Genomic DNA, 24433 nt, shown 5'->3' on the forward strand with positions numbered 1-24433 from the left:
ATCAGCTTAAGGTTGGGGACAGGTGTGAAGGCTGCAGGTCTGTAAAAGTGAGCCAGCCGCTAGCAGGTGACAGGTGACCATGATCAGGTCAGGGAAGTGGCACTGGCAGTACAAAGACCCTGAGGTGGGAATGTGCCTGGCCAGTCCGAAGGACAGGAGGGGGTGCGGCTAGTGCTGAGAACAAGAGAACGAGGAGCTGACAGCAGGAGGTTACTGTGAGGCTCTGGCTTGTTCTTTGGGCATGTTGGGAGCCAGCCAGGATTTTAGTGAGGAGTGTGATCTGCCCTATGTATGAACAGCATTTCCAGAGCAGGGGAGGCTCTTGCGCGAAGCTGTTCAGGTGAGAGGGCAGAAGTGTGGGTAAGGGCTGGGGGAGGTGAGCACGTGGGCTGCACAGTGGACAGCACCTGGACGGTGTGGCATTAGGGTTCAGGGCACCCTGGGCGTGGCCATCCCTGGGGCTCCCACTGGGAGAGGGGACACTGGGAGGAAGCAGCAGGTGTTTCCATGGGGGGCTCAATACAGATGTGTAGACCAGCTGGGGCCCCCCAGCAGCTGTGGGACTCCTTTGACTGGCTCCTGAAAAACTCCATCTAGGCTCCTCACAGGTCTCCCTGAGTCGCCTACACACTTGCCTGTGTACCTAAAGGCTGCCCCCAAACCTACAGCCCACTCAGGGACCCCTTGGCTGCAAGCTGCTCTACTTTCTGCAGACTCAAGGCCAGATACTTCAGCACATGCAACAACTATCCCCCTCAGGACCCTCCCTGCCTTGCCCCCCTGACCCTGGTCACTGTTTACTGCCTGGCAGGCCCGGCCCACCCTTGCATCACAGTGCCCTCTTTCCCCAAACACATCTCTCTCAAGTCTCTATTCGTTTCACAGATGTTGAGTGACAGCCCTGAGCCAGGACATGGTGGTGGAGGACGGTGCTGCCACCTCTGGTGCTCTGCACCCTGGACACCCACCACACCAGGCCATGTCTCTCCCCAGGCATGCCCCTTCAGCCTGGCAATGACATAGCCATGTCCACTGTCACCCTCACTCACAGCCAAGATAGCCGCCAGGGCAAAGCAAGGCTGGCAAAGCATCAGCCCCTACTGCTCTCTGAACTGCCCCTTCTGGGCCTTCCCCCACAGGGACGGGAGCCTGGGGCCAAGGTCACCCAAGGTGTTGCTACCCAAGCCAGGCTAAGCCAGAGGGTCTCCAAGGAGAGAAGACGGCTTATCAGATTACTGGGCTGGAGAAAGCCCAGACCTGGTGGGTGGGGCTCCCTCCTGAACAGGTTCCCACTTCCTTTGAAGGAGAGGGAGACAAGAAGCCAAGCCCCTCACTCTCCAGACTCCTCCTACCCCAAGGAAAGCCTGCTCAACACTGAGCCCTGAAAGGGGTAAGATAGGGAGGGGGGGGTGCGACCCTCCCCTGGGAGGTGCTTTAGTTCCACTGAGGAGCGAGACTTGCACCCAGACAAAATCGTGAGAGAAACATGTCTGAGGTCCAAGCAGAGGCCACTCAGACAGTCAGCTGTGAGGAGGGCGGAGAAGGACCTCAGGGGCAGAGGGCAACCCAGGTGCCAGGGCCAGTGAGGCAGAGTGAGACCACACACTCAGTGCACCAATGGGCCCCAGTCTGCCAACAGGTACGATGCACATGCCCAGCTTGATGCCCCCACTGGAGGAGTACCCAGCCCACTGTGGGGATGGCCACTGTCTACGGTCCTGGGCCTTTCCTCACTCCCCCCCCCCCCCCGGAGTTGCAGAGTCTCCCCCCTTCAGAGGCAGAGCCTCAGCCTGCCTGGGCGGGACTATGACTCAGCAGTACTATCCTCATGCTCCCCACCCCACCTCCACTTGCTCAGACACCTTCTGCCTTGGCAACAGCAGCCCTTCCACCTGCCAGACCCACCCTGGTACCCAGTAATCCCTCTGTGGTGACCTGGAGTAGGAGGAAAGGGGGCCCAGCCTGGGTATCTGTGCGCTCAGCCTTCCTCGGGCAGAGCAGGGAAGTCCCTGCCCTTAGTCCCAGTAGACCCACGTCTCACGGTTTGCAGGGACCAGCAGGAGCAGACACTTGTTGAGGTCCCTGGACAAGGTGGGGTCCATACGCCTCTGCTGCTGGCTTTGGGCCACAGTGGCCTGCAGATAAGAAGGAGCTCCCCCTGGCACCTGAGGCCCAAACCCACTCAAAGTATTTCTACCTTCTTCTAAAGAGTAGGTCCCTGTCCCTGCACTTCAGAACCAGAACCGTAGGCTCTGTGTCAGTCCCCCACGGCTCTATTTAGAAACCAAAGGTCTGGAAAAGCCTTTGCCTGTGGCCATCACTGGTTATCCGTTTCCCTCCCCTCTTGTTCAGGAAATGTTTCCACTGCCTTTGCGCATGGGATCCCTGTTTATTCCCCTCGTTAAGTCTCCCAAGGCCCAGCCTGGACCCTGCAGAGGCCTCTGTGGTGGCAGTGGTGCCTTTATGGTCTCTAATAAGCTGTTGTCCTTTGCCTGGCCTGGGTCTTCCACCAATTCTAACTTCCCTCCCCTTTTAGCTCCGTACACTACCTGGCCTGCACACGGGCCACGGCCCCATGATGGGGCACGCTGCTGGCACTCAGCAGACACCCACCTGGCCCTCTGAAGCATGCTACTGGTCTTGTCCACACGCATCACCCTAATGGTCTGGTCACAGCCCAGGGCCCTGCCAGGCTCTTTGTGGAGCCATATCCACATGTTCTTGGACTATTAGGGACAGCTGCAGGCTGGAGCTCGGAAAGGATCTGTCCCAGTAAAGCTGGACACAATCGGGACAGGGAGAGAGTCTGGCTGCACTCTCCGAGTCTATGGCAAGCCTTCTCAGGCTACAGGGCCCACCAAGAGGCAGGAAGGTGCCACCACAGCCATGGCCAGGGAGCAGCCTGCATCTTCACCCTGCGTGGGTAGGCCCGCAGTTACACACCTGTCCTTGCATACGTGTTACCTTGCACCAGCACCATAGTGTCCCTGGAATACGGGTATGATCTCACTGACCTAAAAACAGGTTTGAAGAGAGAGGGTGACTTCCTCAGGACTCCTGGCTGGGGGCCATAGGGCTCAGCCCACCAGGTCCCGCCCACAGCACCCCTAGCATCAGTGACTACAGCATAACCTCACTGCCTGCTGTTATTTACCTGAAGTTTTTCTTTAAATTGACTTGTTTTTACATAAACAAATGTACTTTAAAAATGACTTAATATTTCCACTTTAAGTGGAAAACCAGAATCACTCAGCATGGACAGAAGTCACCTAAAACCTCAGCTAGCGTAAAGAAAACAGCCGGGCTGCGAACCAGGGACCACCGCCTGCAGACCCGCCCCCCACCCAGGCTGGCTCTGGCTCTTTGTTAAATAACTGGGATTAGCACCTGCCAAAGGGTGTGAGAGCCACAGTGACACCAAACTGGGATTTTCTCCTCCAAGGAAAGGATTGAGGCCCTGGCTGGTTGGTTCAGTGGTAGAGCATCAGCCCGGCGTGCAGGAGTCCCGGGTTCGATTCCCGGCCAGGGCACACAGGAGAGGCACGCATCTGCTTCTCCACCCCTCCCCCTCTCCTTCCTCTCTGTCTCTCTCTTCCCCTCCCGCAGCCAAGGCTCCATTGGAGCAAAGTTGGCCCAGGCGCTGAGGATAGCTCTGTGGCCTCTGCCTCAGGCGCTAGAATGGCTCTGGATGCAACAGAATGGCTCTGGAGCATCGCCCCCTGGTGGGCATGCTGGGTGGATCCTGGTCGGGCGCATGCAGGAGTCTGTCTGACTGCCTCCCCGTTTCTAACTTCAGAAAAATACCAAAAAAAAAAAAAAAAAAGGAAAAAGGAAGGATTGAGAGAAATAAAAAAGGATTACCTCCCTCCTGGGGAGGGTTGGTGCTGCTCACAGTGGTGGCCTCAGGTCACCTCACAGGATCTGGTGGTTGCCCAGACCCTGGGGTACACACAGGGACCCTGGGTTCAGAGGCCCTCTCCACTGGGACTTCTGGGGCAGAAGCACTGAGTGTAGGATGAGGGCTCTTCCTTACTCCAGCAAGGGGCCATCCCTTCTCTCAGGAAAGTGCCCACCCCCAACCTACTAGGGCCCTCCTGCTCAGTTCCACTGGCCTGTTCATCAGGGTGCCCTCTGCTGCTTCTCCCACCAGCACTAAATCACCCAGCTAGGGGTGCAGCAGGGATCTGCCCCCAGGCTGAGGCCTTGCACCCTTGGATCCAAGTGGCAGTCAGTCAGTCCAGCCCCGGGTCCTGTCTGCTCCTCACCCTGCCCTCTGGGAATGGAGCCCAGTGTACAGGCTCTGCTTCGGGCTTGCGGGACATGGGGTAGAACAAACAGAGTCTGTGCATCAGCGCGCTTGCGCTCTGGCTGGGGAGTCAGTGAGGCCACTTCGATAAAGAGCAGGGCCGGGAGAAGATGGCGGAGAGATGTGTGCTGGGGGATGACTAAACAGCTGAGGGGAGTTCCAGAGAAGTGACACTGGAGGAGACACAATGACAAGAAGCTGCTAGTCATCCAGGGGTGGGAGAGGAGTGAGGGTGGGGCAGGGACCCCTGAGGGGGATGCTGCCCCAAGACCTAGGTCTGGCTCAGAGAAGGCTCCCAGGGAAGTGGCACAGTGATGGCTGCCCTGGTAGGGACTTCCCAGGGAACTGATAGCTGACAATGTCCCCCTTGAGACTCCCTTTGCTCCCATGAAAGTGCTGTTGGTCAGGAGGTGCATCAACCCATGCCCAGGATCCAACATGAATCTGTTACTCCTCCTTGGAGTGGATGCTGGACACACAGTTCCCCGGAAAGGCCAGCAAAGTAAGGGAGCAAGCAAAGGCCACGCAGGGAGTGAGGCTGAATGCAATACATCTTCCTCACACCTTACAGCTCCTGGGCCTGCCCAACATCACATGTGGCATAATCTGGCTGAGCTCATCCCAAACACTCTGATGGTTTTTGATATGACACATATTTTTGGACTAAAGAGACATCTTCCTAAGGAAAAAAAGGCCCTTATTGCCTAATGCCAGAAACACTGGATGGGATCAGGGACAGGCCCCTCTCCTGGGAGGTACCCTCTGGGGAAAGCTAGCTTCCATAATCCCACTCTTTCCTTCCTTCCTGTGAACCTTACAGAACTCAGGTCCCTTCCACTCCCCATGCCCACGGTGCCCTGGCCAGCCCCCCTGGCTGAAAATGTCTCCCTCTGAGTCCAGGCGAGAGCCTCCCTCCCTGAGAGCCTCAGGACACTGTGGCACCAGGCAGTACCCTCGGAGTCCTGGGGACGCACCTAGACTTGCCACCTGGACCTGTGTAACCCTGAGCAGAGTGTTGTGCACCGCTGGCTAGGCAGTGGGACTGGATCTCACCTTGGGGAGGCCTACCAGGGATGCCCACAGATTGGCCCTTGCTGGGATCTAGGCTAACAGTATCTCCACAGGTGCCTTCCCTGCCCACCCTCGCTGTATGTACCCTTGGTCAGTCTGACCTCCTGCTTAGGCCCACCTTACCCCCCACTCTCCTTCCAGTTCTACTTCCCTCTAAGCCAGTCTCTCTAAAAGATGCAGAACAGATGGATGAACACTAGTACACACACAACTCCAAGGCTCCTCCTCCAGCCCTCCCTCTGAGCGCATTACCTCACATGACCTTGTCCAGGGACCAGTGGCTGAGGGGCTACTGCAGTCCACACCAGGCACCTCACGCCCTGGTGGCCTCTGCTGACTCACAAGCCCTCGACACCCCTGGGACTCTGCGACCCCTCTGTCTGTGCCCACCCCTCCCCCAAATGCCCCATACATCTCAGCCTCCTCCCCACATTGCAAGCTCCCCAAGGACCCCACATTCTGTGTGGCACATTATGTTTTGTCCCCTGTCCCCAGCTTACAGTTCCTCCTCCCATCTTCTCATTCTCACCAAGTGGTAAGGGCCGTCTTGAACCCTTCTCCTGCCCACCATCCCTGGCAGCGCTTCCTGCCCCTCCCAGCCAGCTCATGCCCCACCAAAAATACTATCCTGACCACTTCACATCCTGCTGAAAATAAGACAAAACCCTGGGGGTGCCGGGTAGCATGGACTGTGCATCTCCCCATGCATCCGGGGCAGTGGGAGAAAATCAGCACGTCCTAGTCCTTGGGCCTCCCCCAGCTACTCTCCTGCCAGGAAACCCCACACTCACTTCTCTACAAGATGCCCTTCAGCGGACCGAGGAAGGGGTTTCCAGGGTGGCCTTTCTGGATTAGCATCCTCTTCTCTGTCCCTGGTCTGTTGCAGAGTATGCTCTACAGCCTTTTCTCATTGAGGGACCTACCCCTCCCTGTCCTAAATGTTAAAAAAACAAAACACCAAAAGCCTGCAGATTCCACCACGATTACAGATACATTTCTAAGATCCATTAGTGACCAAAAGTTGCCATCAAAGTTGGGACTACTAGCTAGTTGGCATATTGAAAAGTGACTTAAAGCAGAGAGTCATAAGAAATGATAATATTGATACATACTTTAAATCAGGGGTCTCAAACTCGCGGCCTGCCGAACAATTTTGTGCGACCCGCAGACTAATCCACGAAGTTCAAAATATTTTGGATAAAATTAAGTAAGCCCGTGGATTAGTCTGCGGGCCGCACAAAATTGTTCGGCGGGCCGCATGCGGCCCGCAGGCCGCGAGTTTGAGACCCCTGCTTTAAATCAGGGGTCCCCAAACTTTTTACACAGGGGGCCAGTTCACTGTCCCTCAGACCACTGGAGGGCTGGACTATAAAAAAAACCTATGAACAAATTCCTATGCAAATTCCTATGCACACTGCACATATCTTATTTTAAAGTAAAAAAAAAAACACAAAAAAAAAACCCCGGGAACAAATACAATATTTAAAATAAAGAACAAGTAATTTAAATCAACAAACTGAGCAGTATTTCAATGGGAACTATGCTCCTCTCACTGACCACCAATGAAAGAGGTGCCCCTTCCGGAAGTGCGGCAGAGGCCAGATAAATGGCCTCAGGGGGCTGCATGCGGCCCGCGGGCCATAGTTTGACCCCTGCCTTAAACATTTTGTTTTAACCTAAATGTACAAGTATTTGCCATATTTTGGAGCAGGTCAAGATGTTCTCTCAGAGCACAGGTTCATTTATTGGGGCTGTTGTCCCTGTTCTGCTTAAACCACAGCTCAGCAGGTGCAACGGACAACTGACATTCTCCACACGGTACAGGTGACAAAGTAACTGAGACCCGAATCCTACCTGTCATGACTCCCTGCCCCCAATCTGACAGTTGTCTTGCCCACACCAAGCTAACCATTGCTTCCACAGAGGCTTTTCAGAGCATCTACTGGATTTCCATGGAAGCCCTTTCTACATTCATATGTCATCAGTTATAGGACATTCAAGGACATATTCACAATGACAAGTGCCACTGACCCACACAGGTTTGGGACAAACACCACTGACCAAAGGGGTGGTGCCAGCTGCCTGTTGTCCTGGAACATTCGGCCTGTGGTGGTCATGGCCAGTATGCTCTATCATGAGAACAGGGAGTGTCCCATCCAGCGAGCACTGGGGACCGGTGTAAAAGGGTTTCTGAGCATCGAGATTTCTGACCTCCTGCTCTAAATGATTTTGCATTTCATTTATCATGACAGTTTGCAAATATTGGAAAAAATGGAAGCATGTGCATACGTGAGACCCTCCAGTGTGTGTGCCAGCAGGAAAGGGGCCTGGGGCACCTGACTGTGTGTGTAGGTTATTTGCAGCCACTCCATAGCCACCAGGGCACTGACTACTGGGTTAGCTTATCCAGCACCCTCCCCCACCCCCATAACCTGCCGGACTGGCCTGGTACCAGCAAACCCACAGCAGGTCTCCCCTTAAAAGCAGCCCCTCGTGTTGCCCGCTCATTTGGAAGCCAGAGGCACACAGAGCAGAGAAGGACCAGGGTCAGTGCACACAGTGTCCCAGCTACAGATGGGCCCTAACAGCCAGCTCTGCCCTGGCGAGGCTTGGGGTACTGCTCAAGATGACGAGGGAGCCCTTCCCTTGTGTCCCGACACTGTCCTATGGCTCTGGATGCCCTCAACCACGTGTCCACAGCCAGCAAGGCTGACCAGACAAGATGTGATAGCACTGCCTGAGGAACACTGACTCAGGAGGAAATCAGGCCGGGAGTAAAGAAATAAATAAAATCAGAAAGGGAAGGAGGCACCACTGCACTAAGAGCCAAGTGGAGGGGACCCTGCCTCAGGGAGAATCTGGCTCCCCGTTTCCATAGTGAAACGGGGCTGTCAATCAGGCCCCTGGGCCAGGTGGGGCTCTGATTTAACCATTTGGGTTGCCTTGTAATTTCCTGTCCCTTGCCTCGGAGCGGGCATCCCACGATCCCATCTGCTCACCATGGCTACCCCTTGGCCATGCCCTCTCTGGTGAGGGCTCTGTGAGACCAGACAGGCGCCTGCTCCTTCCCTGAGCCCCTCCTGCCTCCAACAGCTTCTTTCCTGTGTTCCCCACCTGGAAGGTGGGCACCACCTCCCACTAGGTAACCCTTTTCTTCCTTGCCCCTCCCCACCGCCCATTCCCCAAGCCTCCTAAACTCACACAGGTTCACAAGCTACAGAATCTGAGTCTCCAGGCCAATGTGGCTCAAAGAGAAGTGCATTGTCTGGGCCCACCTCCAGGTCTGAGGAAGGGCCCCAAATGTGGGCATTGTCAGGCAACTCCAGCCCTCCTGAGGCCAACAAACTGGGGTCCCTGCTCTGGAAGCTGCTCCAGGTCACTCTCAATGGACCGGTTCTCTCATTTGTGATGGGCCATCCCCAGGAACCGCCCAGCCTATAGCAGCCTCTGACTGTCTTGATGGAACCTGAGTAGGGGACTTTTGGGTACCTGACTGGTTGAGGGAGCAAGTTCAGGAGAGACACGGTGGGCAGGGCCAGGAAGGGTGTCAGGCAAAGGTGTGGTCTCAGCTGCCCTTTCCCCCTGGCCTGATCCTATGTGAGCCCTGGAAAGTGAATGAAATCCACATGTCCCACCTTGAAGGAAGGGAAGGGAAGGGAAGGGAGAAGGGAAGGGGGGGAAAGGGAAGGGGGAAGGGGGGGGAAGGGAAGGGGGAAGGGAAGGGAAAGGAAGGGGGAAGGGAAGGGCCTCCCAGGCGTTTCCAGGAAAAGGAGCTCTGAGGGACCACACAGTTTTTTGTCAAAAGGTGCAGCTGTGGGCAGGCAACAAGGACTGCAGCTGGGGGAATGTACACCAGCAGGAAAGGGTATCTGGGGGCACTGGCATCATCTATAGCATGCCCAGCACACCATCTCCCCCTCCGCTACCTTTCTATCAGAGCCCACCATCTCAGGTCAGGGCAGCCTGTGTCCAAATCCAACCGCTTACCCTGCCCACCCCCCATTCCCCCAATCTGGATTGCCACCATGATGTCACAAGCTTCCTTGCTCCCTTCCAACTCCTGTACACTGTGCTGCCACCAGCAGTCAGGGGAGCCTTCCCACAGCCTGCCACCTCAGTTTGGAGCCACAGTCCCAGTCCTTCCAGGGCCCCAGGGCTCTGTGATGGGCCCCTGACTCTCCAATTCCCCTCTCCCACCATACTCCCACCAATCTCCACTCCTGTTGCACTGGTCCTCTTGCTGTCCCTTGAGTACATGACCGCTCTCAATTCATGGCCTTTGCACTGGCTGTTCCCCTCTGAGGAATATTTATTGTCCAGAGAGCTACTCCATCCTTCCCTCTAATGAATGGCTCAGAGGGCCCCTACATGGGAGGCCTTCCTGACCATCCTGTGTATGACTCCCCACAAGTCTTACCTCTAACACTGCTCTTTCTAAAATGCTACATAATTCGCTTTTCACGATGACTGTCTCCCCACCATGCTCAGAAAATGCCAGCTCTATAGGGCACAGGCTGCTGGTCTGTTGGTGCATCCCATGGGCTCAGGCACCTGGCAGAAGCAGATGATATCTCTACCCCAGCCCTTTGTACTTTGGTATAGGAAAAGGACAGCTGGGATTTCTGAGAAGACTTCTAGAAAGGGCCCTGGCTTTCCCCCATCATGGTCAGCAAACTCATTAGTCAACAGAAGCCAAATAACAGTACAATTGAAATTTCTTTTGAGAGCCAAATTTTTTAAACTTTAACTATATAGGTAGGTACATTCCTTATCAAGGCAGCGCCTGCACGTGGTATTTTGTGCAAGAGCCACACTCAAGGAGCCAAAGAGCCGCATGTGGCTCGCGAGCCGCAGTTTGCCAACCAGGGCCCTAGATGGACATGGTAGATGTATGGCCATCTCCCACTTGGCCTGGGCCGACCTGATTACTGCCCTGCCTCTGGACCCCCAGCCTAGGATGTCCCTTCATCTGGTAAACCCATTAGGGCTGGGCTTCTGTTGCTGCTACTGAATGCATGCTCCTACCCCAGCCCAAGGCTTGTTCATAAGCCCTGGCTCTCCCCCTTCCCACCCACTCCAGCCTTCCTATGCCAATGACATTGGCCCACTTGGAGCCTGGAACTGCAGCTCACCCTTCTGCTCCAGTCTATAGCAGTTACAGTGGCTGCACCTTTCACACCCTTCACATCCATTCTGCACTGGTCCTCCATCCATCATCCTGCCCCAGGAGAGCCTCGGAATAGCAAGAGAACACTAACACCTCTGGAGACTGATGCCACGTAGGGACCAAGACCAGCCATGAACTCCAGGAGCTGGAGCAAGAATAGTGGATGTGGCATGGCAATGGGGCTTCCTAGAGAAGGCGGTGGTGTTGGGGGCACCAGGGCGACCCTGTCAGCACTCCTGTGCCCTCCTCCCTGCTACGGGGCAGAGCAGGCTGGGAATGCATGTGCGTATATGGTATTATCACAGAGGAAATCAATGCCTGGCACTGGCCCAGTGTTTAAGGGAAATGAACAGATTTTGGCTGAGGACAAAGAGAGTTTGATTAATCAGAAATTGGATAATGGAGGCAACACTATTTTTCTTCCCAACATTTTATCGAGAAATATGTTTGCACAGCACATCAGATGTAATGGAGTGGGTGAGGGGGGCGACCATGCTGGAGCAAAGCTGAGCTCAGGGACAGGGCCAGTACCCTACATGTGCCAATAGAGCTGAGTGACAGCCCAGCTGGATACTTGGTGGCCAAAGGAAGCAAGAAGGGATAGGCTGGGCAAGCCAGAGGCCACATACAACTAGGGCAGCTGAAGTCAGAGGATGCGCCACAAAGAGGTGGGCAGAGGGGAGGGAGACACATGGGGCCAGGTCCTTAGCACGGCAGTGATGGTCTCAGAGAAAGGTTCGTCATACAGAGACTGCTCCTTCCCTGGCCTGGCTACCTCCCCACTGCCCTGCCCTGCTCACAGCCTCCCTGCCTGGTCACTCACCCTTTCCTCCTGTGCTGTCCCTACTTCTACAACACATAGAGCAGACCGTGTTTCTGTGTCATTTGGTCTCCCAATTCCAGGCAGGCTTCTCTGTGCTAGCAAAGAGCTCAGCACAAGGCTCATTCATTCATTTAGGGTACAGAGAGTGGCTGCCATGGGAAAAGATATTCAACAATGACCTAAGTTGCCAGTTAGACTCATGATGCTGCTGGGGGAGTACTCAAGAAGGAACGAGTCTCCATCTAATCTGGGGTCAGGGTGAGTGTCCAGAATGAACAGCCATGTAAAGAGAGATGAAGGATGAGCTGAAGCTGAGAGGCTAGAGTGAGGGCAGGGCGGTGTGTGTGTGTGGGGGGAGGGGGTGGCAGTTCCAGGTGGCAGGGACTGGAGTCTATAGTGACAGCGTGAGAAGCTGGGCCAGTGCACCTGCCTCTGGCTCAGGAGTGAACCACTCAGGCCCGACCACACCCAATCAGTGATGTCCAGCATGGGTGGTTTGTGTTTGCTGGCCAAACCTAAGACCCAAAGGCACAATCTCTCGGGAACAGAGGGTTGAGCTGAAGGAACCATTCTGCAATGTGAGTGCTAGAGTCGCCAGGAAGCCCAGCCCTCCAGGTGAAAGTGGCTCAACAGGTCACATTAGGCCTATCTACTTGCCAATATTCACCCCCCTTCAATAGCCATTTAATTTCCTGAATCTTTACTGTGGGTAGGGCTGGGCTCTGGGGACCAGAGTCTCTGCAATGAACAGCAAATGAAGGACTTGACCTTCCAGAGATTATGTTCAGGTATGAAAGAGAAAGAAAGAGTAAGCAAGAGAGAGTAAGAGGGAAAAAATCAACACAAATAAGATAGGTGGTAAGTTATAGTAGGATGAGTGCTAAAGGGAAAAAAGAGGCAGGAAGGGGTACAGAGTATGTATGGGTGGGGGCAGGGGTGCTGTTCTAGATGGAGGGCCTGGACACACCTCAAAATGGAAACCAAGAATTAGAAGGTCTGGAGACCCTCTTCCTGGACACCCAAGGATGTGTGTAGACCCTGTCTGAAAATTGCTGGGGGAAAGATCAGCTTTGAGGATCAGGCCAGTCCCTCCAGTGACAATAATGAGGGCTTGCTGCATCCCATCAGCCCTGCCAAAGCAGAGGCCAGGCCCTAAGCGCCGGTCCAGCCAGACATCCTGGACCACCCGTCCTGGTGACTATCAGGCCAGTGGAGCCAGGCCACCTGCAGGAAGGGGGCCGCCTCGGGATGCAGAAGAGCAAGCCTCATGGTTCTGGACACCTTCCCTGGGGCCCAGTAAGCCACTCCACCCACTCAGGAAAGTCACCTACCTTCTCAGATCTCAGTCTCTTTAACTGTGAAGAGAAAACTAAGGTAAAAATAGGCCCCTTCTTGGCATAGCTGGTTGTGGGAGGATAATCTGAGCTTCCCCTTGCCCCCATCAGAAGGCACTTGCCCACCGAAATCCAGAGCACATCTACTGTCCTCCCTGACAATGCCTGGATTTGCATTGGGGTTCTGGGGGAATGGGCACGTCGAGTCCTCTCTCCTCTACTCCCCACCATGGCCGTGATCTCCAAGATTCACAGAGGCAGGCCTCGATGAAGGGGTCAGCCCTCCACCCCACCCAGGGAACCCTGTCCAGCAGCTTTCCTGCCCAGGGATGGGGGGAGGGTGTCTTCCTAAAAGGAAGACCCTGCCTGGTGGGGCAGCATCTCTTCCTAAATGGTCTGCTCTGACCACCACCTGCACTGCCAGGACAAGCCCTCGGAAGGTGGGCGAATTTCTGGCTAGAGGCTCCTAGGAGGAATACTGGGCCTGACATGGTTTGTAAGGCCCCTCCTCACACTGTGGTTTTTACAGTCTCGCTTCTTAGCACTTTTTGATGGATCCTCCAGGGACATCTCTAAAAGAGAGTTATACCTTAATTTAGAAGCAAATAACTCAAAACTCTGTGATGTAGCAGATTCCTTTGGAAAAGAGATGAAGTCAGGGAAGCCATTGTTATGTGAAGCTGCCTACTGTGCTTGACCAGGTCCTGACAACAGGACTCGGCCCTCAACTCTTGAGCTGTGCCTCCTGCCAGAGGCCGCTGGGGGTCAAGGGACAGGAGGGAAGAAGCTGCACTACAGGAGACCAGCGTGAGGCTTACAGGGTGACTGACTGACCCCAGTGCCCCCAAGTGCCAACCACAGCCCACTTGCCAAAGGGAGGCCACTGAAGGGGAGAGGGTGATGGGCCAGTGGCACCTCCTGTGTAACTGAATGCTAGGTATATAGGTGCCGTGAGAGGAGGAAGGACCTCTGGTGGAGGGGGCTACCACCAACCAGGCTTCATGGGCATGCACACAGGTAGTCACATAGGGCCCCACACCTGGTGTAATGCTCTGTCTTGAAATGCTCCATCATTTTTAACTAAGGCCCTTTAAATTCCATAGCCTGTCCTGCCCATGTTACTTAGTCCCCACATACCCCATGTCCACCACTTGCGTGGCCATCTTGCTTATGCTCCTGCCTCACTCGCTTGTCAGTCCTTCTCAGTCTCTTATCTGGATAACCTCAGCTCATGCTTTGAATGATGAAGGCCTTGATCCTGGCCCAGCCCCGCTTGGTCCTACCTATCCTCCATCCCCAAGTGACCTCAGCCGGTCTCTGGCTTCCCACACACTTGGTTCCAAAGACTCCAGGTTTCTGTCCCCAGACTTGCTCTCCCCTCTGACTGCCACATGAACCTATGTCCTGCCAGAGGTCCAACTCAACTCCCAATTCCCTGCCTCTCATAAATGAGTCTGCATCTTCCTTCTCAGCCAATGCCAACTCCAGCCTTCCAGAGCTATTCTCTTTACTCTTCTGCAGGGGCTGGTTCTCTTTAAAATATCCACCACACACACCACCGTATGACTGCTTCTCTCTGCCTCTACCGCACCTACCCCACTGGGTCAGCAGCCTCATCAACCTTAGTGCTACAACAGCCACTAACAGCCTTCTTCCGTCCAGCCCCCGTGCCCATCAGCGGACAGGTCTTAAAAGTGTAATTAATTAGCTCAAGTATCTCCTCTATTCCAAAGCTGTCCAGGGTTTCCAGCTTCACTGGGGCCTGCAGAGCCCTACTGGGCCTGCCCCACAGCCCTCCACCCCCCATAAAACCGTTTACTGGGCTCCAGGCACTTGGACTTCCGGTGGGGCCTCCAGCAGCTAAACTGTTCATTCAGCCTTAGTGCATTTACACCTGCCATACCCTCTCCTGGTGCTCTTCTTGCCAGTCACTGGACTCTCCCATTGCTTTATCATGGCACAGCGCCAACACAGTCCCTCCACCAGAGGTTCTATCCTACCTGGCAATCAGTTACACAGGTGTCGTGTCAGCCTACCCCTGGTCTGATGTGAGTGCCACAAGAGTGGACGCTGTGTCTGTTCTGCTCCCTGCTGTGTCCCGGTGCCTGGCACAGTGCCTAGCACTCGGCAGCTGCTGGTAAATATTAGCCAAAGGAACAACTGAATGAACAAAGTGTGTGAGCTTCCGTTTTTCTCGGGCTTCGTATGGAGGGCTGATGTCTCTTCCCATGTGTTTCAGGACCCATCAGACTGTCCCTGTGAGTTAGTCCCTGTGAGTTCACAGGGGCCAAATGTGAGGGGGTCGGGTGGGGAGCTGTGTAGGGACTTTTGGCTCTGTTTATGGATAGGCTCAGAGAGGATGGGGCTGGGCCATGGGGAAGCACAGTGAGGTCCTAACCTAGGTCTTCTGATGCCTCACCTGGGCTCTGCCTCCTTCCCTGCCCACCCTGTGGGGAGTCTGAGCCTCCAAGGCCTCCCCAGTCTGCACAAACTGTGTCAGGCCACCACCGTCAGGCTCCTGCCTAGGGCTGATAGAGCATCTGCTCCAATGCCTGTCCATTTCCCTTCACCCTCCTTCCTGCCAACCACTTGCTCAAAGGCCTGCCTCTGGGGGCTTGGTTACCCCAGGTTTCCTTCCTGGGGGCTGTGGGAGAGCAGATCACTAATCTGCCTCCTTCAGAGTTCCTGTGAGCCTCTCCATAGTCAGCTACAGCAAGAATGCCCTGCAGCTGTAGAGCGTTTCAGATCTTCAGAAGGCTAGCATGGGGCATACAGGACTGCCTTGTCCCAGCCTCCAGGGGAGGAAAGCCCAGCACACTGTCCTCGCATGTACACATTAGACAACCATGCTGAGACCCTACCCTGAGTCTGAGGTCAGCCTTCCTTGCTATTCGGGCTCCACGTGGGCAGCCTTACCAAGTCCACCTGGTTACCCAGAGTCCCTGAAATCTCCCAGAAGCTCTTGAGATCCAGACCAAGGCGTTTTCCCCCCTGGGACTCCAGGAAACAGAAGAGCTAAGAAGCTGGGACAGAAGGAGAAATGTAGTCCTTATGTCCCAAATTTAGATCCGTTCCAAGGCCCCCGAAACACAGAGGGCAGGAGGCACAGAGTGAAGCATCCTCATGAGGGCAGGTGGGCTGCTTGCTCTTGCTGCAACAACATGGGCCTCACCCAAAAGCCCAAAGTGGGTGTGTGTTTGGGAGTGGAACAGGGAGGGGCAAGAAATACAGATGAGTAACAAACAGCCCCTTCAGAGAGAGAGAGCAAAACATCCCTGGGAGCGAGCAAGCAAGCAGATCTATGAAGGCAGAAGGTGACAGGACTTCCAAGGGGGAGGAACTCAGTCTTATTCACCTCATGTCTCAGAAAACCAAGGTCTGTGAGAAGAACGCAGGAGAAGAGTTTTAAACCAAATGCCAGCATCTCATTGCTGAAGGCACATTAACTACTTCATCTGATAATGAGCATGGCCAGGCCCTCCCGTGCCATCAGCCCTTGCATGAAGACTCCCAGGCCTTCACGGTTACTGCTCCCTGACGCCCACACCCCAAAGGGACAACAGCTAAACATCATCCTCCATTCTGGCTTGGAAGGGGGCTAGGTTGTTGGTTACTCAGTTCCCTGGCCTTGCCCAGGGACAAGGGGCCTGGAAGGGCAGTCCTAGGCTGCAAAGAACCCTCCAAGACCTTTTAAGCTCTTACCCAGGCCCACCCCAGATTCTGAGTCACACAGCTGCTCCCTTTTACAGATGAGGAAACTGCAGCCTCCAATGGAAGAGCCACAGCTAAGAAGCAATGGGTCCTTTTTCCATCAGCTCCCTTGTCCCTATGGGGGCCCTCACCCACCTTTCCTGCCACACCTCCTATGCTTTCCCAAGCACTCCCTTTGCTCCTGTCAGACCCAACAGCCAAGCTCCCACTTGTGCCTTGGTCCATTTTTTCCCCGCTGTCTGCAATGCCCACCCCTTGTGCTTGTGTCCTTCAATCTCCAGTTCAAATGTCACTTTGCTCACAGACCTGTCTGACCCTAGGCTGGGCTACCTCTCTGAGATCCCTCCTGAGACCCCACACCCACACCCAGGGTTGGGTTATCTGAGCAGAGACATTGCTCCCCTCTGGGGTAGTGAGTCAGTCCCTGGAGGGCAGGCCCAGTCCACTCCCACCCCAGCACTAGGCCCTGGGGGAGCATATGCTCAGTAAATATTTGCTTAATTGAATTTGGCCAAAGAGCCACCTCCAGACAGAGCCAAGGCAGCGGGACCCAGTCCCTAGGGAAGGGAAATCACTTGGGCAGAAAAAAGCCGGTCGGGGGCTGGGCTGCCTCGCAAAGCCCAGCCAACTTCGCCTACCAGGCAGGTCCCTCTATCCTCAGACTCCAAGGAATCCTGGTCTCGCACTGCCTTTCCATCGTTTAACACAGAACCCCAGTTCTTGGCCTAGAGGGATTCCTGCCATCACCCAGAGGCTCAGCACCGCCCTGAAGGCAGAGTCCCTTCGGATCTCTCGCAGGATCTCTTGCTCCAGCCCAGAGGCCTTCACACCCTTCTTCCCAAACACCCCCAAACACCTTTTAAGGGAAAACAAAATTGAGCCAGCAACATATCAAAATCACAGTGGGTCGATACTCATCTTGCTCTAAATGCCTCGGAGCAACCTGCTCGCTGCAAGAGCGGTGACCGAAAACTGCGAGCCATCCGTCCTCGGGCCCAGGCCTCCGGGGCCCTCTCCTCCGTTTCAGCCAAGGCCACGCGTCGGCGGTCCCGCCGCCCCGGTCGCCTCCTCCCCGCTCTCCGGAGAGACAGACCCTATCTCAGCGCCGCTCCCGCAAGTCCCCCGGCCCAGTCCCTGCTCCGCACCAGCGGCTGCTTGGGGCGAGGGGCGGGCGCGGCATCCCCAGCGGCCGCTGTCCACCACCCCGGGCCCGCAGCCGCCCCCTCCCGCCGGCTTTCGGCCCGGTGGTGCCCTGTCCCCAGCACCTGCTGGGCCTGCGGCCACCTCCTGCTCACCTCGCGGGCATCCCCGCCCTGGCCCTCCCCCCATCCCCACCCCGCGGCCGGGCATCCCTGTCGCTGTGCCCGACACCCCCAATCCGGGCGGATTCCCGGCACAAAGGCCCGGGCGGGGCCCCGGTTGGGGGTGGGGTAGACGCCCCGACCCCCTGAGGCTCAGCCGCACGCCCCGGACGCGGGTCCACTCTCTCACCTCCGGGCCGCGGCACCGTGCATCCGCCGAGCTGCTCCGGGCGGCGCGGGCGGGCAGGGTGGCAAGCGCGGACCGCGGCTCTCTCGTTCCGCACGACACAGGCGGCGGCGACCGCGCGGGGACGTGACCGGACCGACGGCGGCTCACACACTCCGGCCGCCCTGGTTCCCTCCGCCTGCTCTCCCGCGCCGCCCGTCGCCCGCCGCCCGCGGGTCCGCCCGCCCCGCGCTGCCGCTGCCGGCAGGGGGCGGAGCCGCGAGCGCAGCGCGTTGCCAGGCCAACCACGGGCGGGGTTGCCGCGCGCCCGCTGGTGACCACGCGCCGGGCGCGACCGCCCCGCCACGAGCGCCGGCTCGCTGCCCATTGGGTACGAGGAGCTGACGGACAAGTCCCCAGCCCAATGGTGGGGTTTGTGGGCGGGGCCTCAGTTCCGAGCGCGCCGCAGTCCGGCACGCGCTGCTAGCGCTGGCATCCCAGGGACTCGGTTACCCTCCTGGCCAGAGGGCTTATCCAGTGTGATCGCTTCTCGCAGATCCGTAGATCGAGCCTGAGAGCGATGGATGGCCACTGACCCCGCTCGTCTCCCTCGGCCCAAATTCAAACCCAGGTTGGCCTTTTCTGAGCCCCGCGACCTTGGGCACCGACTGACTTATCTGGGCCTGTATTGCAAAGTGGAGCTGGTGGCACCTGCTTTCCTGAATTGTCGCGATAACCCTCTAGAAAGTGTGAAAGGGCTGTGCAAACCCTAAAGGTTTACACCGGTGAGGTTTGTGCAGTGATGATAGGAGGGGCATTAGTCATTCTTTGCTCTCCCACCCCACTCTTCAGAGTCCCTGGTAATCTGGCCATTGGCAATCCTGGCCATGGAAGATTGCCTTGGAACGGTGAGGAGAGAGAGGTGCCCAGAGCTGTGTCTCAGACCAGAGAAGTGAGAGGGAGACAGCCCAGTTAAGGCCAGGGTCCCTTTGACACCTTTGGGAAGGAAGCTTGTAGAAGGCATGGGATGCTCAGCAAAATGCATCTGGGACAGTCTGCCAAATTCTGTTTTCAGTTTAAGGGAGAGCACATCTCTGGGCCTCAGAGCCAGGATCCCCTCAATCCTATGCTTAAAAGGCATTAATGGCTTCTCTGTCTTCTCCATCATTGTAACCTAAATGTTTGCACATACTAAAACATGCAGATGTTGGTAAAATGCAGATGCTCCTAGCCAACACCAGCCTTACTGCTTTACACTGTCATGGTCATATTACAAGGAGCACACCACTCATGGGCATAGAAACACTAGAGCTGACCATTGACAGAAATGGATATGTGGTCAGAAGACAGTAGTAGGGGTCTGCCTCTGCCAACTAGACCCTGGCATCTCAGTATCATCTCCTGACCTCTCTGGTATGATTCCTCTGCTGTAAAATGGAGACTATTGCACTACCAACCCTCAGGGTTGTGGCCCATCAGTGAAGGGGCTGCCTAAAGTGTCAGGGATAGGACAGAGGTTGATGATGGGCATCCTGAGGCAACCTAGACCTGGTAGTGCTAGCTGGAGGTGGCCAGTGACAACCAAAGGAACGTCACCAGCAATTGAGGGCTCTTCTGTATGCATGTCTTCTATAGCACCAGGCTAGGTCAGGCTGGGCCTTTGCCCAGACGACCTCACAGAGGCCAACAGCTGTGACACCAAGAAGACGATGACACAGGCCCTGCCCTGAGATGGATCAGAGGGGAGAGGGCGCTGAAGGTGAAGCACAGACCATAACCTGTACACCTTTGGGTCACTTATCTGGCTGAACCTCATTTTCTCTTCTGTCAAAAGGGGACACCAACAGACTATCCCTAGAGGGTGATTCTGAGGAAGACTGCACATTGGCACATGTTCAAAGAAGAGTGAGAGCAGATTCTGTTGCAGGATCAGGGGTCAGACTTGAGCTGTTTGCAGGGGCAAACCTACATGCAAGCAGGAGATGACCCTCTATAGCAATGTAGGTGCGAGAGCAGAGGCTAGCCCGTTGAGGGGCCTAATGGGGCTGGCTGCTGCCTCCCTCCCTGACCCTGAAGACCACCTTAAAGTGAAAGTTCACATGGTATGAACCAATGATTATAATTCTTTATACAGCAATTCTTATTGATGGCCTCCTCTGCATTAGGCATAGTTCTGGGATTTAGATAGACCCAGCCCTGCCTGCTAGACCCTCCTGTCTGTGGGGCAGAGGCAGACAGCAGGGCATAATACACCTTTACAATTGTTTGAGGCATTGAGGAGACCCATCAGTGCTCTGGGGGCATGTGGGAGAGAAAGTACTGGGCATTGGGACAGCAGGAGTGGAAGTGGATAGTGACTTGGGGCAGGAGAGAAGCATGTTCCAAGGTAAGGAAGCACTGAGTGCAAAGGAGCATGAGGCCTAGAAGAACCCAGAAAAGACCACTGTGGCCAGAGCCAGTGAGTGTGTGAGGATGCTAAAGCACAGGCTGCAGTGGGACTGGGAACGGTTTTGCCAGGTGGATGGCCCACATGTGGAATTGGGGACACTGGCCTGAGACCCCCCCCCAGAGAGTTTTAAGGTTAGCTTTTTAAATTTGAGAGAGAGGAAGGCAAGTTTTTGTTCTACATTTACACAGTAGTCATGTTCCCACATTGTGTGTTATCCTAATATGTAGAATCAAATAGCAAAAATGACAACTAGTCAGCCCTGTGAAAATAAACCAGAGAAGTTAGTGTGAGACCAGGTTCAGTACAGAGCTGTGGGCGACAGCATTTGTCAGGAGATGGTGGTGTGGTGGCTGCAGCCGTGGAGAGAAGGAGCGGTCCTTGGCTAGAGGTGCAGGAGGGGACCAAAGAGGGGTCCACATGAAATGCTGGAGGGAAGGATGTACTTGCTAAGTGGTTGGAGAAAGAGATGGAGAGGTGGCCAGGAAACCAGGGAGTGGAGAGTCCCTCTCAGCCACGAACTGGATGGCTCCTCCCCAGCTCACAGCAGGGAGGTGACAATTTCACTTTCCAAGTATTTTGCAGGCTGAGAGAGAAGGTTCCTGGCTGGGAACACCTGAGCCAAGGCCTGGGGGTGAGAAATTTGTGTGTCATCGAGCCATGGGAAGAGAATGTCTCAAGAGGAAGACATGGTTAGCCATGTCTTGTGCTATTGCGAGCGAGGCTGAGTAAGCTGAGGACAGAGAAGCATCCCTATGAGCAAAGGCAGACACAGGGTGGGGTCAGAGTGCCAGTAGTTCAGGGCATGGGGGCCACACAAAGCTAAAGCTGGACAAGTGGATCACCATGAGTCGCAGTGGGACCAGGGTGCCAGGCACAGATGTTCTGTTCCCAGGGCTGGGGCCAGCACTCTGTCCTGAGTCCTCACTGGCTGGGACAACAAGACCAGAGACAACAGCTGGGACACTGTGGTAGAAAGAGGAATAGGTCCCTGGTGACTCACCAGCCCAGCAGCCACACAGCTGGCCAAGCAGCAGCCCGACAGATGGTGTCAACCCCTCCCCCAGGATATACCAAACCACAACTGAAGTGGGGGTCCATGCTATGGACATTGTGACCCTCAATCCCAGTGGAGTTTTCTGGCTCATCAGCCACAGAACCCATCCTTGCACACCAGTCCTACTCAACTACGGCCCTTCCCAAACAGTGGTGGCTCGATCACACCTTCACTCCTCTGCTCCATGAGGCCCAGCTCCCAGGGCCTCCCTTCCTGTACATCAGTGGCCCCTAGGACCCTGGAATTCCTGATGTGTCAACCTGTGCTGTAATGACTGGTCCCTGCTGACTCTCCCACTAGTCTCCGTACTCCCTGAGGGCAAGGGCGGGGATGGTGGTGTATCACTGTCTATGGGTCTCTGGTGATGGTCCTCTCCTGGCTGACTTGGCTATGTGCTTTACCTGTCCTGTTGTCCCAACCTGCTGGCCCCTGCTGGCCAATTCTCAGGCTGTGGTGGGGCCAGGTGGGTCTCTCCAGTTTGTTCCCTTGGGGGTCTGTGTACCCAATCTCCCCACACACTTGAACAAACCATAGCAGATCTGGGTTAGTTATAAATAGCCAGGCCTGCGACTCTCCTTTTAGCTGAAAAGAAGCAAAGTGAACGAGCAGAGAGGCACACCCGGCACGCGTTTTATTTTTAATCTTCTCTCTCTGTCTCAGAAAGAACCCAGGTCCCGGTGCTCAGCATTTCTAGGAGCAGAGGCTCAAGACAAATGCCTGAGAAATGAAAAAACCCAGGATGCTGAGAGCCCTGGCCCGGCCCCAGCTGCTGTGGGGCCTTGGGCACTTGAGTTGCCTCTGTGGGCCTTGGTTTCCTCATCAAGATGGGAAGCAGTGGTGGTGCTGACCTCCAACACTGCGACTACCTGACTTTTTTAAAAAAATATATTTATTAAATTTAATACAGTGACATTGATAAATCAGGGTACATATGTTGAGAGAAAACATCTCTAGATTATTTTGACATTTGATTGTGCTGTATACCCCTCCCCCAAAGTTAAATTGTCTTCTGTCACCTTCTATCTGGTTTTCTTTGTGCCCCTCCCCTCCCCCAACCCCTCTCTCCTTCTTCACCCCCTCCCCCCTCCCCCCACCCCCCACCCCTGTTGCCATCACATTCTTGTTCATGTCTCTGAGTCTCATTTTTATGTCCCTTCTAGGTATGGTTTCATGTAGTTCTTAGTTTTTTTTCTGATTTACTTATTTTACTCCGTATAATGTTATCAAGGTCCATCCATGTTATTGTAAAGGATCCGATATCATCATTTCTTATGGCTGAGTAGTACTCCATAGTATATATGTACCAAAGCTTTTTAATCCACTCGTCCTCTGACGGACACTTGAGTTGTTTCCAGATCTTCGCTATTGTGAACAATGCTGCCACAACAGTATGGAGATTCCTCAAAAAACTGAAAATCGAACTGCCTTTTGACCCAGCTATCCCACTTTTAGGAATATACCCTAAGGACACCATAGAATGAAAAGGAGAAATGCGACTATCTGACTTTGACCACCCCTGACAGCTTGTGGCTCCAACAGCAGTGATTCTTCCTGGGCACTCCCTGGAAGGCCAAACCCAGGGGCAAGTGAGGCCACAATCAAGCCCTGACAGGGTGATGCCAAATTCCTCACATCCAGGCCTTGGTTCAGGTGTTCTCAGCCAGGAACCTTCCCTCTCCATCAGCCGACAAAATACTTCTTGGAAAGTGCAATTGTCACCTCCCTGCTGTGAGCTGGGGAGGAGCCATCCAGGTCATGGCTGAGAGGGACCCATGCCTGAGGCAGGTAGGGAACTTGTGGGATTGGGCTGGTGCCTGCACAGAAAGCAGAGCAGCAGCAGGTGGCCCAGGTGTGTGGCTGTCAGTCTTCTGTCTAGAAGGGAGGGCCAAAAGGGAGAGAGGCTCAGGTGCCCAGGAGGTGCTGGTTGGGAACCACTGGCAGGCGCTCCTGCAGGGAAAGGACTGTACAGCTTTTGGCTTTGTGTTCTACTCCCTCCTCCCATCCCCACCCCGCAGGCTCTGACAGAGGCTGGGGCTCAGTGCTGGTGGAATTTGGGAGACTCTTGCTGTGTTAGGCCCAGATGTCCTGAGCATACTGTAACAATTCCTTACATAGAGCATGTTCCCACCCACTAACCCATTGCCATTGCACAACCCCCTACCAAGAAGGCTCATTTTAATGAGGAAACCAGGCTCAGAGAGGTTAAGTACCTTGTCCATGGTCACATAGCTGGATACATTTAGAGGTTCAATCAAGGCCTTTTTGGGGAAAACTATGTGTATGAAATCTTAGAAAGCCCAGTACTCTTGAGCAAGAGGAAACTGCTTTTCCTTGTCGTGAGTGGCTTGAGAACTGATAGCTGCTCCCCCCTTGGCCCCCCCTGCCCCGTGAGAAGCTGGCCAGGGGCACTGGAAGCTGGACCTGCCACCCTGTGCCCTGCCTCTCTGCCCCTCTCACCCGGGGGCTGCCATTTGATGTCCTTTGAGAGTAAGAGAGAAAGACTGGGATGATGTGTTCAAAGAGAAAATTCCTGGTGCTAATTGGCACTCAGAGACCTTTGGGCTAATTAACCTGTTTATTTGTCTCTCTAGAGTAAATTAGAGGGTTTCTCTGGGGAGGGCGGAAGGGAAGGGTGTTTGCCAGTGGCCACCTCTGTGGGGGCTATCAATGGCTTCTTGGAGGGCCCCTGGTGTGAGCTGACTGGGAGGCAGGGGAGAAGAGTGGGCTTCAGGGCAGTGGTGACGGCTGCCTTTGTGCCACGGGGAAGGGCTGCCCTCCCTGGCGGCAGCCTGTTCACTTCCCCGTGAGTGCTGCTCTGGGCACACAGGAACCAGGCCCCTGAGGATGCCACCTGGGCCGGTTCTGGGTTCTCCCCCTGGCAGCCACATGCAGACATTCCCCAGGAGCGACTAGGACTAGAAGGAGGGGGATGGAGCCCCTTCACAAGGGCAGCTCGCCGCATTGTGCTTCTCCTGGCCCCAGCGCCTTAGCCATGCCATGTGGAGCCCTGCCCTTGGGGCAACAGGTTCTTTTAAAACCCCTTGGCCAGAA

At 55.2% G+C, this 24433-nt stretch overlaps 2 protein-coding genes across 2 annotated transcripts in view; one reads left to right on the top strand and one right to left on the bottom strand.

Annotated features, from left to right (window-relative positions):
• The window catches only part of GNAZ (G protein subunit alpha z), a 54199-nt gene extending 36069 nt beyond the window's left edge, over positions 1-18130 (bottom strand). The window contains exon 1 of the mRNA XM_066260048.1: positions 17904-18130. The gene's annotated coding sequence lies outside the window, so the exon portion shown is untranslated. The remainder of the gene's footprint in view (positions 1-17903) is intronic.
• RSPH14 (radial spoke head 14 homolog) overlaps positions 1-24433 on the top strand; it is a 77548-nt gene that overhangs the window by 50031 nt on the left and 3084 nt on the right. The window lies entirely within an intron of this gene.

Source organism: Saccopteryx bilineata, chromosome 2, assembly GCF_036850765.1.
Source record: "Saccopteryx bilineata isolate mSacBil1 chromosome 2, mSacBil1_pri_phased_curated, whole genome shotgun sequence".
Lineage (NCBI taxonomy): Eukaryota > Metazoa > Chordata > Mammalia > Chiroptera > Emballonuridae > Saccopteryx > Saccopteryx bilineata.